The following is a 10,738-nucleotide window of genomic DNA, read 5'->3' as shown; positions in this document are numbered from 1 at the left end:
ACACTGCCTCTAGCAGATTTTGCAAGAGTTTGGCATGTTCTACAGGTTTCCCTGTAGAGGCTGTCACACCTCAGCTCACCCACTGTACCACGAAGAAATGTAATGTAGCAAATGCATACTGGCTATCAGTGTATATCGTCACATCTTATTTCTCTGCAGAATTAGACACTTCCGTTAAAGCTAGCATCTCTGCTACTCAAGCAAATATAAAACATGCTAGTTGTCCTGCACAGATAACTTTCTCACTATCTACTACAGTAAACCCGTTTTAGTTTGTCCCTCTACTGTTGTAGAACTCAACCACCAACAAACCAAACCTTTCCCTCACCAAGTGGCACATCTGTTAAGTCATCCTCGGCTTATACTCCTCTCTACGCTGTCTACACTCATGAGAAGTGCCCTCTTCTTTCGTTGGCAAAAGGTTTGATGGATTCAGAATTGTGCATCACTTTATGGTTATATGTGGTTGTGAGAGTAACAGTAACATTAAAGACAAGTGTCTTGTAGGTGACAGAAATGTAATTTTAGTCTGCAGTAGTAGACATCTACCTCGTGTGAAACTAACAATGTCAAAAGGTGAAATAAACTATTTCCTGAAACATTGTACAGCTTAGGCTGCTGCACATACTGATCTCACGCATGGAGGTAAAGCACAAGCAACTAGAGCTAATCTGTTAGGATAGTAAGTTACTGGCTTCACTTGTGGAAAAAAAAAAAAGTGCTGTTAGTTATTTCACAGTCACCTGGCATTTATGCTGTTCACAGAACCACAAGTCCATCGCTGGACCTCCTCTGCGCTGTCACTTATGGAGCCTGGCACGCTCCTCAAATCCTCATGATTCAACGTTGCTGAAGATTTTAAAGGCAGAGCACGTCGTACACCTTAGTTGTCTTCCTCAACGTCAACGTCGAAACTCTTTCATTTTATTTTAAGATTTTGCTGTGCAGAGTCTCCTCATGACGATCTCCTGGAGCTCAGTAGCACAGCTCTCTGTGCTGAAGGCGATCTCTGATCCTCCTGAAGACTCTCTCCAGGCCTCAGCTCCCATCTTGTGGACGATCCTCTCAGTCACTTCTCTCGTCATGGCATCTCACGACATCTGCAAATTAAAATGACACTCCTCTTGCCACATGGCTTCCGCCATGTGTCAACTCCCAATGAGACATGTACAAGAATGTTGCACATTCTCCCTAAAACAATCTCCAGGGTTTGTCCCTTGGAGCAGCTTCACTCCAACCTGTAACCCTGTGTAAAAACATTAGTCAGCAATTAAATGTTTAGCTTGTCTAACTCTCAGCTCCACCTGGAGCCTGTATCCTGGAAGACAAATCCGTTAAATCAAACTTCACATTTTCAACCGACTATAGATCAAAGGAATAATAAAGTATTCAGCATAAAAGACAAATATCATGCGCAGGTTTTCCCCAATCATTAAATCACTATTATTATCACAATTTGTCCCAAATCATGAATCATCCCAATTTATTCCACAATTTAATCGGTGACTTTCCTTAAGCAATGTCACTCCACTCATTTTATCACTATGAGCTCAGTAGTGGCCAGCTAATGAGCCCCATTTTCAACTATTCTGTAACCACTGCACATTTGTTCAATTGTCACTTGTCTGTCTGTGCTGAATCCTTTACAAGCACTCTTAAAGAAAAACAAACATTAGCCAAACACAGTTCATCCTGGTTATCAGGTGTCGGCCATTCAGATTCCAGAGAAGCTGTGAAAAGTCATAAAGTTAACACTCGCTGTAGAAAAAGTAACAATAGTTTCATCACAGTATGTCTCAAACTGTATTCACTTCTCCCCTGTAACATTCATATTTTCTCTACAACACAGTGTAATTTCATCATCAACACACAGCCTGTAACCACAGTTTTCTTCACACAAAATCTCAGTAATCCTGTGGTAGAAAAAACACATTAAGTTGTGTCCTGCTATAAATCACATGATCAAATCACATGATTAACCATCTGCTGTAAAAAGAAATGTTAATGTTAGCGCTGCATGCAGGTGTATACACTCTTTCTCACAGTGATCTCTGTGAGCAACACAAAGTAGTTAATAACACACCCATGGTGAATTCACAGACACAGAAAATTTTAAACCAAAAGGTTAAATTTGCAGAGTTCACATAGTCATGTGACCCAAGTTTCCTCCTGTGGTCTCCTTCTGTTCCTGCAACAGAGACACACACAGAGATACATCCACACCTTTGTCAGGTGGGGTTAACTTCACACAATGGTGTTAAGTCAGTCAGTCTTGTCAGCTTTTGTCAGTCAGTTAGTTAGTTCCCCATTTATTTTAAAATTCTCACTCATTCACACAGTCATCCATTCTTTCTTTTTTTTGCTGATTGTGGAATTTTATCGTCGCATTTTCATTTTCACCCACAGCAAAATAACGTCATTTCAAAAGGAAAAAGAAAACTCCAAATTGGATTCCCTCTCTGAATCCTTTTTGACAGGGACTTGTTTTCTGATTGTCCCAAATAAGTGGCTTTCTCCTGAGCTCATTTTAATTTTTGGAGAAACTCACTTTTGCAACAGTTTTCTCGACGATGAGTCGTATAGCTCTTTATTCTAATCGTGGATATCTGCTCAAACAGAGATCATCAACCGAAACCTTCAGTGCACCATGAAAGTAACAAAATAAAAAGAAAGGAAAGCAAAGGAAAGAAAGGCCTTGTTTAAGTCATGACACGTGTTCTTCATGCCAGGGGATAAATCGTAACAACCCATTTGGCAGGCTCAACTTGGTAACAAAAGACAAATCAACAGCCAGTTTAACCTCAAACATTCATCCAATCAGTCACACACACAACATACAGCATAACCCTGTTGTCTCATCACATAATAAGTTTCTTCTCATGTAACCAAAAAATGTTTGCCGTGGTAAAACTTCTTCATACACCAGAAACTCACAATCAGCTCACTCAGTTAAAACCCCTCATCAGCATTCTGTTTTCCTCTATGATGCAGTCATCTCTCCTCCTATAATATTCAGTCCACTAGTCTATGTATCACTTTCATCTTACTAGTGACTTGGACAAGATGACAAACAGAATCTCATGCTTAAGATGCTGTCTGGTCTTCATGAGTATCATTTATTGTGTATATGCATGTAGGGTTAGTATGGTTGATGTATTTTCTGTATGTTTTTGTGTTCTCTCATCACATTTCATTAATCTCATCACTGCTTAAAACCACACATCTCTCTCTCTCTCTCTCTCTCTCTCTCTTTTAAACTATCCTTCTCTCATAAACAGAAAGTAGCATTACAGCTGTTTCAGGCTGAGAAACACCAAACACTCTTCGTGCTATCATTCACCACACAAATTATGTTATTTCTTTGTCCGCTGGGCAGGTGACCTGCAGAATCACGTCTGCCCCAGCTGGATGCCTTTTCACACACACCGTGACGTCAGACACACTCACACTCGCTTCTGCTTAGAGCACAATTTCACTTCATTCATCAACGATCCACACACCACGTGCTGCCCAATAAAACTTTGCAGTGTATTTCATCCTCTTTCAAGGCAGACTTAAACACCATATGGTTTTTTTTCTGTTGTATCAGGGATGGATATGTGGTTGCAACGTTTATGTTCACTTTCTTTCCTTTCTGTCTCCTCTCCTGCCTAGTCTGTTTTGGACTCAACGCTGCTCCTAATGCCTCTCCATACTCAGCCTTTAGTCTCTCCTCCACCTCTGCCTCTTACGCTCTTCTCTGGCTCTTTTTTTTCTGCTAACATTCTTGCTCTTTCTAATGCTTTTCCACGGTGTTGTTCCACAACTTAGCGACTGCTAACTGCAATTCCTTCCTCTGCTTAGCTGTCCCTGTTTTACCTGCTGCACTTAGAGTTATTCTTTCTACAAGCATTTTACACTGAACTTCCACTAATATCCTTCAAATACACCAACAACCTACATACTGCATGCTGCCCGGTGAATATTTCTCCATAAATTTTACATCCCCTTCTAAGGCAGACTTACACATTTTATTCTCACACAAGACAACAATCAGCCACACTCACGCAGACCACGTCTGGCCCGCACACACACAACATAGGCCTATCGCTTGCGTCTACACGCACAGCTAGCGCGCTCTGTTGAAAACTCTCAAACGCCCCATATGGCGGAGAATTCAACCGTCGGACACTCTCCAAACGCCCCAAATGGCGGAGATTCCAACCTTCGGACACTCTCCAAACGCCCCAAATGGCGGAGATTCCGAACACTCCTCACGGCGGAGCTACCGAACCTAGGTTATCTCCACGCCCCACACGGGCGGAGAAGCCTGCGTCTCTCTCACGCTGCTAGCGCTCCCGTACCTGCGATCAACGCAGGGTCACGTAGCCGCTCTCTAAGGCCTTCTGTACTTACTGTTCGTGTTGTTTCCGTTCATGGGAAGAGTCTCTGTATCCCGTCAATCGCCATCCATCCCGAGGGGAGTTCAGACGCAAACTTCCCGGCCTGGTGACAAGCATCAAGGCACCAGGGCTTTCCGTCAATCATCCCAGACGTTGCGGTGGCGTCCTCTCCCTCTCCTCGCGATGGAGGCAATGTGTTGGGATCCGGCTCGAAGGACCAAATAAATGTTGGGTCTGTTCCCACAAACCCCGCTAATTCTAGAGACTTATTCATCATGAATGAAAACAAGACAGTCAGCGATCGATCGATTACTTGCGCAAGGGAGGCCTCGTCTATGTCCAGCATGGAAGTGACCCCGATGAGGGCCTCCTCTCGCTGGCTTTTATTGACAAACTTCAAACAATAGTTTACAAAACACCTCCCCTCGCAACCCCCTTTGGTTACAAAGACAAGGCACTGTATGTATATGCATGCAGGTGTGTGTGTGTGTGTGTGTCCTCCTGCTGACCAAAGGGTCGTAAACGCAGGAAGCTTACATCAAAGGAAGTAGATCTTCCAGATAGGATGTATCTGCTATAAAACCTCCCCCAACACAAAGTGGTTAGAGGTGCTCAGGATCAAAGGAATAGCTTTGATAATACTGCTTGAACTAAGACTGTACAAATTTAAGAAACACAATGGCAACATTCAACAATTAGACCTAACAGTGATGATATTGGAGGATAAAGGTGAGCTCTAACACATCGGTTCAAATTCACACAGCTTTCACATTCCCTCACTGTAGGGGTCAAGTTTTTCTTAATTTGTAGAATTTATAGACAGGTAACAGAGTTCATGTGAGTCACATGCCAAATATGCTGTGAAAAATTCTTTTTAAACAACTCCTGTTGGAGTCAGATCATTTCCATAGAGAGGCACTTTGCATCAGCAGCACCATGCTCCAGTGCTCTGGGAGAGTTTATAGTCCTGAGAGTTGAACACTGGATGACTGACAGCTGTCCTTCATCACAACAGAAGCCACAGAAATCCTCCTCATCAAAAACATGACTTTGATCTGCGTCCTCATCTGGACTCTCCTCTGCTGCTGCTTCACAGGTAAAGTCCAGAGAATCAAACTCCTCTCCTCTATCAACATCTGTCCCTCTGAAATGAAGCCCACAAAACCATGAAGCTGCTTTATGTTTTTGTCTCTGTATCCTCAGAGTCCAGAGGACAGATCACAGTGACTCAGCCTGGAGCAGTGAGCTCTGCTGTGGGAGGAACTGTGAGGATCGAGTGTAGGACCAGTCAGAGCGTTTATGCTTGGAACAGCAACCGCTACCATGGTTTAGCCTGGTACAAACAGAAAGATGGAGGTTCGTTTTACAGGCAGTGGATCAAACTCTGACTTCACTCTGACCATCAGTGGAGTCCAGGCTGAAGATGCAGCAGTTTATTACTGTCAGAGTTATCATGTTATCAACAGTCAGGATGTGTTCACACAGTGAAAAACAGTCGTACAAAAACCTCCCTCAGTCAGACTGAACAGAAACTGAACTGACTGCTGCAGCTGGAAGATAGTGCAGAGACTGATACAGTTCACTGAGGACACACACACACACACACACACACACACACACACACACAGAGAATTAAACTTCAAATAACACACATGAAACATGAATTCATTTTAGAGTTTCTCACTTTTAGAAAAATATTATTTTTTATGTTTGACTTTTATTAAATGACATTGAATAAAACAAAGAAGGGTCTTATCATGGGTCACATGCAGGTTACAGTAATCTGTCACCATCTTTTGCTGCCTCTGCTACACCCAACAGGAAATAAAGCTACACAACGAAAAAGATTTTAAAACTATTTATAGCAGGGAGCAAATGTTGGCTGTGACTTTATTTATTGACTTATTGCTTTATTTGTTCATGTAGTATCATTATTATTATTATTTTTTTACATTTACAGTCTGATGTGATACAGCACATGTGATTCTCTCAGTAAAAGTTACTGAAGGAGAGATTTTCAGTGTATGGAAGCATCACTGCTGAACCTGAAGGATGATTATCAGACAGAAGAGCAGCTGAATGGAAACACATGAAAACCACTATTTGAAGACCTCAGTTTTTATTTGAAGTATTAAAACCATCAACAGTGCCACAAGCATGAAAACATGAAAACTATCAAAGCAATACAGACACAGAGGGAGCAGACTGAGAGAAGCTGCAGACTAAAGCCAGTATCAGAGTCCCAGTGAGTCAGCTCAGGACTCGGAACACTGGTCTGTCATCAGAGTCTCTGAGAGTGGAGTGTGGGAGCCCTGGGTGGCCTCACAGGTCACAGAGCCCACCTTCTCCCACTGGTCTGCAGGGAGCCTCAGGGTGCTGCTCCAGCTGTAGTGGCCGTCATTCTGCAGCGCCCCGGGGCTCCTGCTCTCCTCCCCACTGCTGCTTCTTCCATCCACCTTCCAGGACAGCCTCCAGTCTGAGGGGAAGCCCTTGTTGGCCACACACATGACTGTAGCCTTCCCCTGCTGCAGCTCCTCACTAGAGGGCGCCAGCACAGTCAGGGAGGGGGGGACTCAACCCACTGCAGAGAGAGAGAGAGAGATGTTAGAGAAACTGGGAGTTTGGGTGGAACTGATCTCCAGTTGTTTCACTTCCCTCTCTGAGCTTGGTAACCATGGCAACAGACAGGCTTCACTGCTGAACCATGGCAACAGACGAGTTTCAGTACCAAAGATAAAAATATTAAAGTGTTTCTTTGACTTCTGATGTTCTCGTGTGTAATCTGTGAACAGTTTCATAGTTTTATAATTAGAATTAAAATATTCAGAAAAAAAATTTTTTGTTAGAATTTTATCAAAACTCTAAATTTAAACAATGAACAATCTAAAACTAGAAAAAAAACCTTGTTTTTTCTGTAATTGTGAACAATAAAAATAACTTAATGAATCATTACATCTCATAAACTGAGCCCAACTCAATCAGCATGCTTTTAGATTATGGTTAAATGGTAACCATATGGCAGTATAGTAATTTTAAATCTTCATCAAAGATTAAATAAAATGGGTGACAAATTATTTCCTCATTTCTGGTTAAAACATGGAAACAAAAATGTAGCATCTATGAACTGTTTTTGAAGATAACATCCTAAAAAAACCATTCAAAATATATAATGTGTTTTCAAAAATGAGTCAAATGTACTTACAGTTAACATCCAGCCTGGTTCCTCCACCGAACGTGTACCACAGTGATACAAACTCATTGAGCCGCCGTACAAAAACCTCTGACTGTAGAGAGACACGGCTCTCTGACTCTGAAACAAACAAACTCAACAAAATCATTCACTGTTTGCATAATTTTATAAAAATTAGAACTGAAACAAGAAACAGTGCAACATGATTTTATAAATTGCATTTTTTAAAATTAGATTCACAGTTCAGATAATTTTATTAATTCTAAAATTTGTTTGCAGCTTTCCCACACTACCTGCTCACATGGTCAAACTCACACAGCCTACAGTCTTTAAACAATAATCACAAGCACTGTTGCAGGTCAAGGCAGAGATAAACAAGCAATGAGGTCAAGGAAAAAGTAAATAAATACATCAAAATGAACAAAATTTTAAAAATAAATAAATAGAATATGAAGGGTAAATGTCTCAAAATGAACAATCACAGAAACATTCGTCTAAACGACTCCTGTCAGCGTTCAGGAATCTAACAGCTGAGGGAATGAAGGATTTGAAGTTCCTGTTTGTTCTACACTGAGGTACAAGGTAACGGTGACCTGAGAACAACTTCCTGAACTCAGATGACAAAACACGTTCAGGATGGATAATAATGTTTTTTTCCTTCTTCATTTTCAGAGTGAACACAAATCTCTCTGCCTGACCTCCGTGGTTTTGGAGCAGGTATTTATAAATAAAACACTGAACCAGCAGTTAAAGAAATGACTTTCTATAAATGGACATTAAAAGTGTCATGGTCAGGGGGAGTTGGCTGTATTTTTCCATGATGTCTCTGTGCTTCCACCTCTGGGCGGAGCCCTCGTCAGCACACCTGCCATGCTCACCTGATTGTGATCCAGGACAAGCGGCAGTATTTAAGACCAGCATCGACGTCTCTTCTTTGCTGGTCCGTCTGCTCAAAACATGTTAGTTACTGTCACTGGCTGCGTTTCTGACCCAGCGCTCTGAGTGTATTTTGTATTCGTCTTATGTTAGATTTGTGATTATAGTTCATGTGTTATTCCTATTTAACTTTTAGTTGAGGTTAAAGTTAGCCATTATTTATCACTGTCTCCTTGGTTTCTGTGTTTGGGTTCTTGTCTAGTTTATCATGTGTGCCAAGTCTGTTAAGCTGGTATTGTCTTGTCTACGTTTCCTGTTTTATTTTGTAAAGGTCCTGTGTTTCCCTTGGTCAGTGTGCTTAGTTTTACACCTCCCCAGTGTGTCATTATGTGCATTTGTGTCAGCTGTTTCCTTTGTGTTTCCACTTCCCATGATCACCTCTTGTGTATTTAGTCTGTGTGTTTCCATTCGTTCCTCATCATGCCGTCTGTTTCCTCACCCTTCTTGTCACCTCGGGTCTTTCATGATGTGGTGCAGGACATGTTCATGTTTCTGGTTCTCATAGATATTTCAGAGCTTCTTTCATGTTCTGCTGCATTATGTTCATAGTAAGTTGTAGTCATTTAAATTTTTCACCAGTATAGGTTTAAGTTTAGTTTTGCTTAAAGTTTTGTTCTCGCCTGGTTTTCTGTTCCTGAGTCTCAGACAAATACAGGCTCGCTTTTTGTTGGAATTCTTCTGTCTCCTCGTCTGTGTCCACACCTGGGTCCTCCACACACACGCCACACGATCTGCCCCCGCAGGAAGTGACAGTTACAGGCCACCTTTGCATCTCGTGCTGTGTTTAACTTTCCTTGTTCTCCTTGTGCTCTCAGGAGCTTCTCAGATCCATCAGTCACATTATCAGCAGTTTGCATACCTACCTTTACGCTGGTTATGCTCATGCTGCTTCATGTTCACGGACTCATGTTTCATCACCTGTCTGCTCTCCTGCCTTCAACTGTTCTGCATCACTGGATTAATCATGTTGAGCTCAATACACTCATCCATCCAGCTCACCCAGCCAACATCGCTTCCACTGGAGCGACCTCCACTCCACCTGCCAAAACCTTCACTTTTGTGATCCCCACACTAAGAAATCTTCTCCGGTGCCATTGTTTATTATTGTGTTGCATAATAAAGCTTGTGAGGCAACTGTATCCCGACTTGCTGTGATTGAATCTGTGTTTGGGTCCACATCCATGTGCTGGCCTCCAGGTTCCTTTGTATAAAGTTAAACTAAATTTTTTTTATTAACATTAAAAGAGTTCAACCTTCTTAACAATTGTTTATTCTCTCTTATCTCTGTTTTACGATGGACTCTGTTCACATCAAACTTGAGCTGAAGTTCAAAGATTGTGCTGAGTTACAAATATCTTGGTACAATCTGGACGTCCAGTCCATGAATAACATTGACTTCCTTCTCACTGTTACAGCTTCTGAAACCATTTAGGTTCAAATATTTATCATTAGATTATTTCACAAATCACTTCACAAAAGAGGACGGTGTCATCAGAAACCCTGATTATAAATCTGTTCTCATAAGTCCTGCAGCTGTTGGTGTACTTAACTGTAAGCCTCCGTCATGACTCGTGAGGCGCAGCGTGCTTGAGGAGAGTTTTATTTACAGCACACACAGTTTTTCTTTCTGTTCCGACTCTGGCCAGACAGCTTTGCAGTTGTCTCCACCGTTCACCTCAGGTCCCGACGTTCTGTAAAGTGTCCTTGGGTGTTTTGAAAGGAGCTTTTAAATAAAATGTATTATTATTAATTGGACACTGTTGGTCAATATTATCATGAAGTGATTGATCCAATGATAGAAATCATCAGATTGATCCAAGTCTCTGTGTGAGTCAGATCATTGATCTGCAGATCCTCAGTCATCCAGATCATGGTAGTGTAAGGAGCTTGAAAACAGCTGGACTTCTTTAAGTTTCTTCAAGATGTTTCACCTCTCATCCGAGAAGCTTCTTCAATTAAAATCATCTTTGTTAGAAATGTGTCTAAAATGTTTTCGCTGTTTATAGCGTTTCACATTTTTCACTGGTGGAAATCAAATATATGTTCTTCCACAAGATGCCATGAATTATTTAATCAATCAGGAATCACTGAGAGGAAACAGTATGTTATGTTGAAGACAGCTGTCCTTCATATTATCGCTACATTAAGGAAGAGCATCCTGCTGTAAAAACAAACCTGAGAAAGGATCGAGAGATGTGCAGAATGGAAGTGCTGTCAGAGAGCTGACCGA

At 41.6% G+C, this 10,738-nt stretch overlaps 1 pseudogene; it reads right to left on the bottom strand.

The window, feature by feature from the left end:
- Positions 1 to 6,482: 6,482 nt before the first annotated feature.
- Positions 6,483 to 7,735, bottom strand: LOC120435722 (annotated as a pseudogene).
- Between the last annotated feature and the right edge of the window lie 3,003 nt (positions 7,736 to 10,738).

The sequence above is a fragment of the Oreochromis aureus genome, linkage group 22 (genome assembly GCF_013358895.1).
Source record: "Oreochromis aureus strain Israel breed Guangdong linkage group 22, ZZ_aureus, whole genome shotgun sequence".
NCBI lineage: Eukaryota > Metazoa > Chordata > Actinopteri > Cichliformes > Cichlidae > Oreochromis > Oreochromis aureus.
The sequence above is the reverse complement of the archived record's forward strand: the minus strand, read 5'-3'. Positions and strand labels throughout refer to the sequence as shown.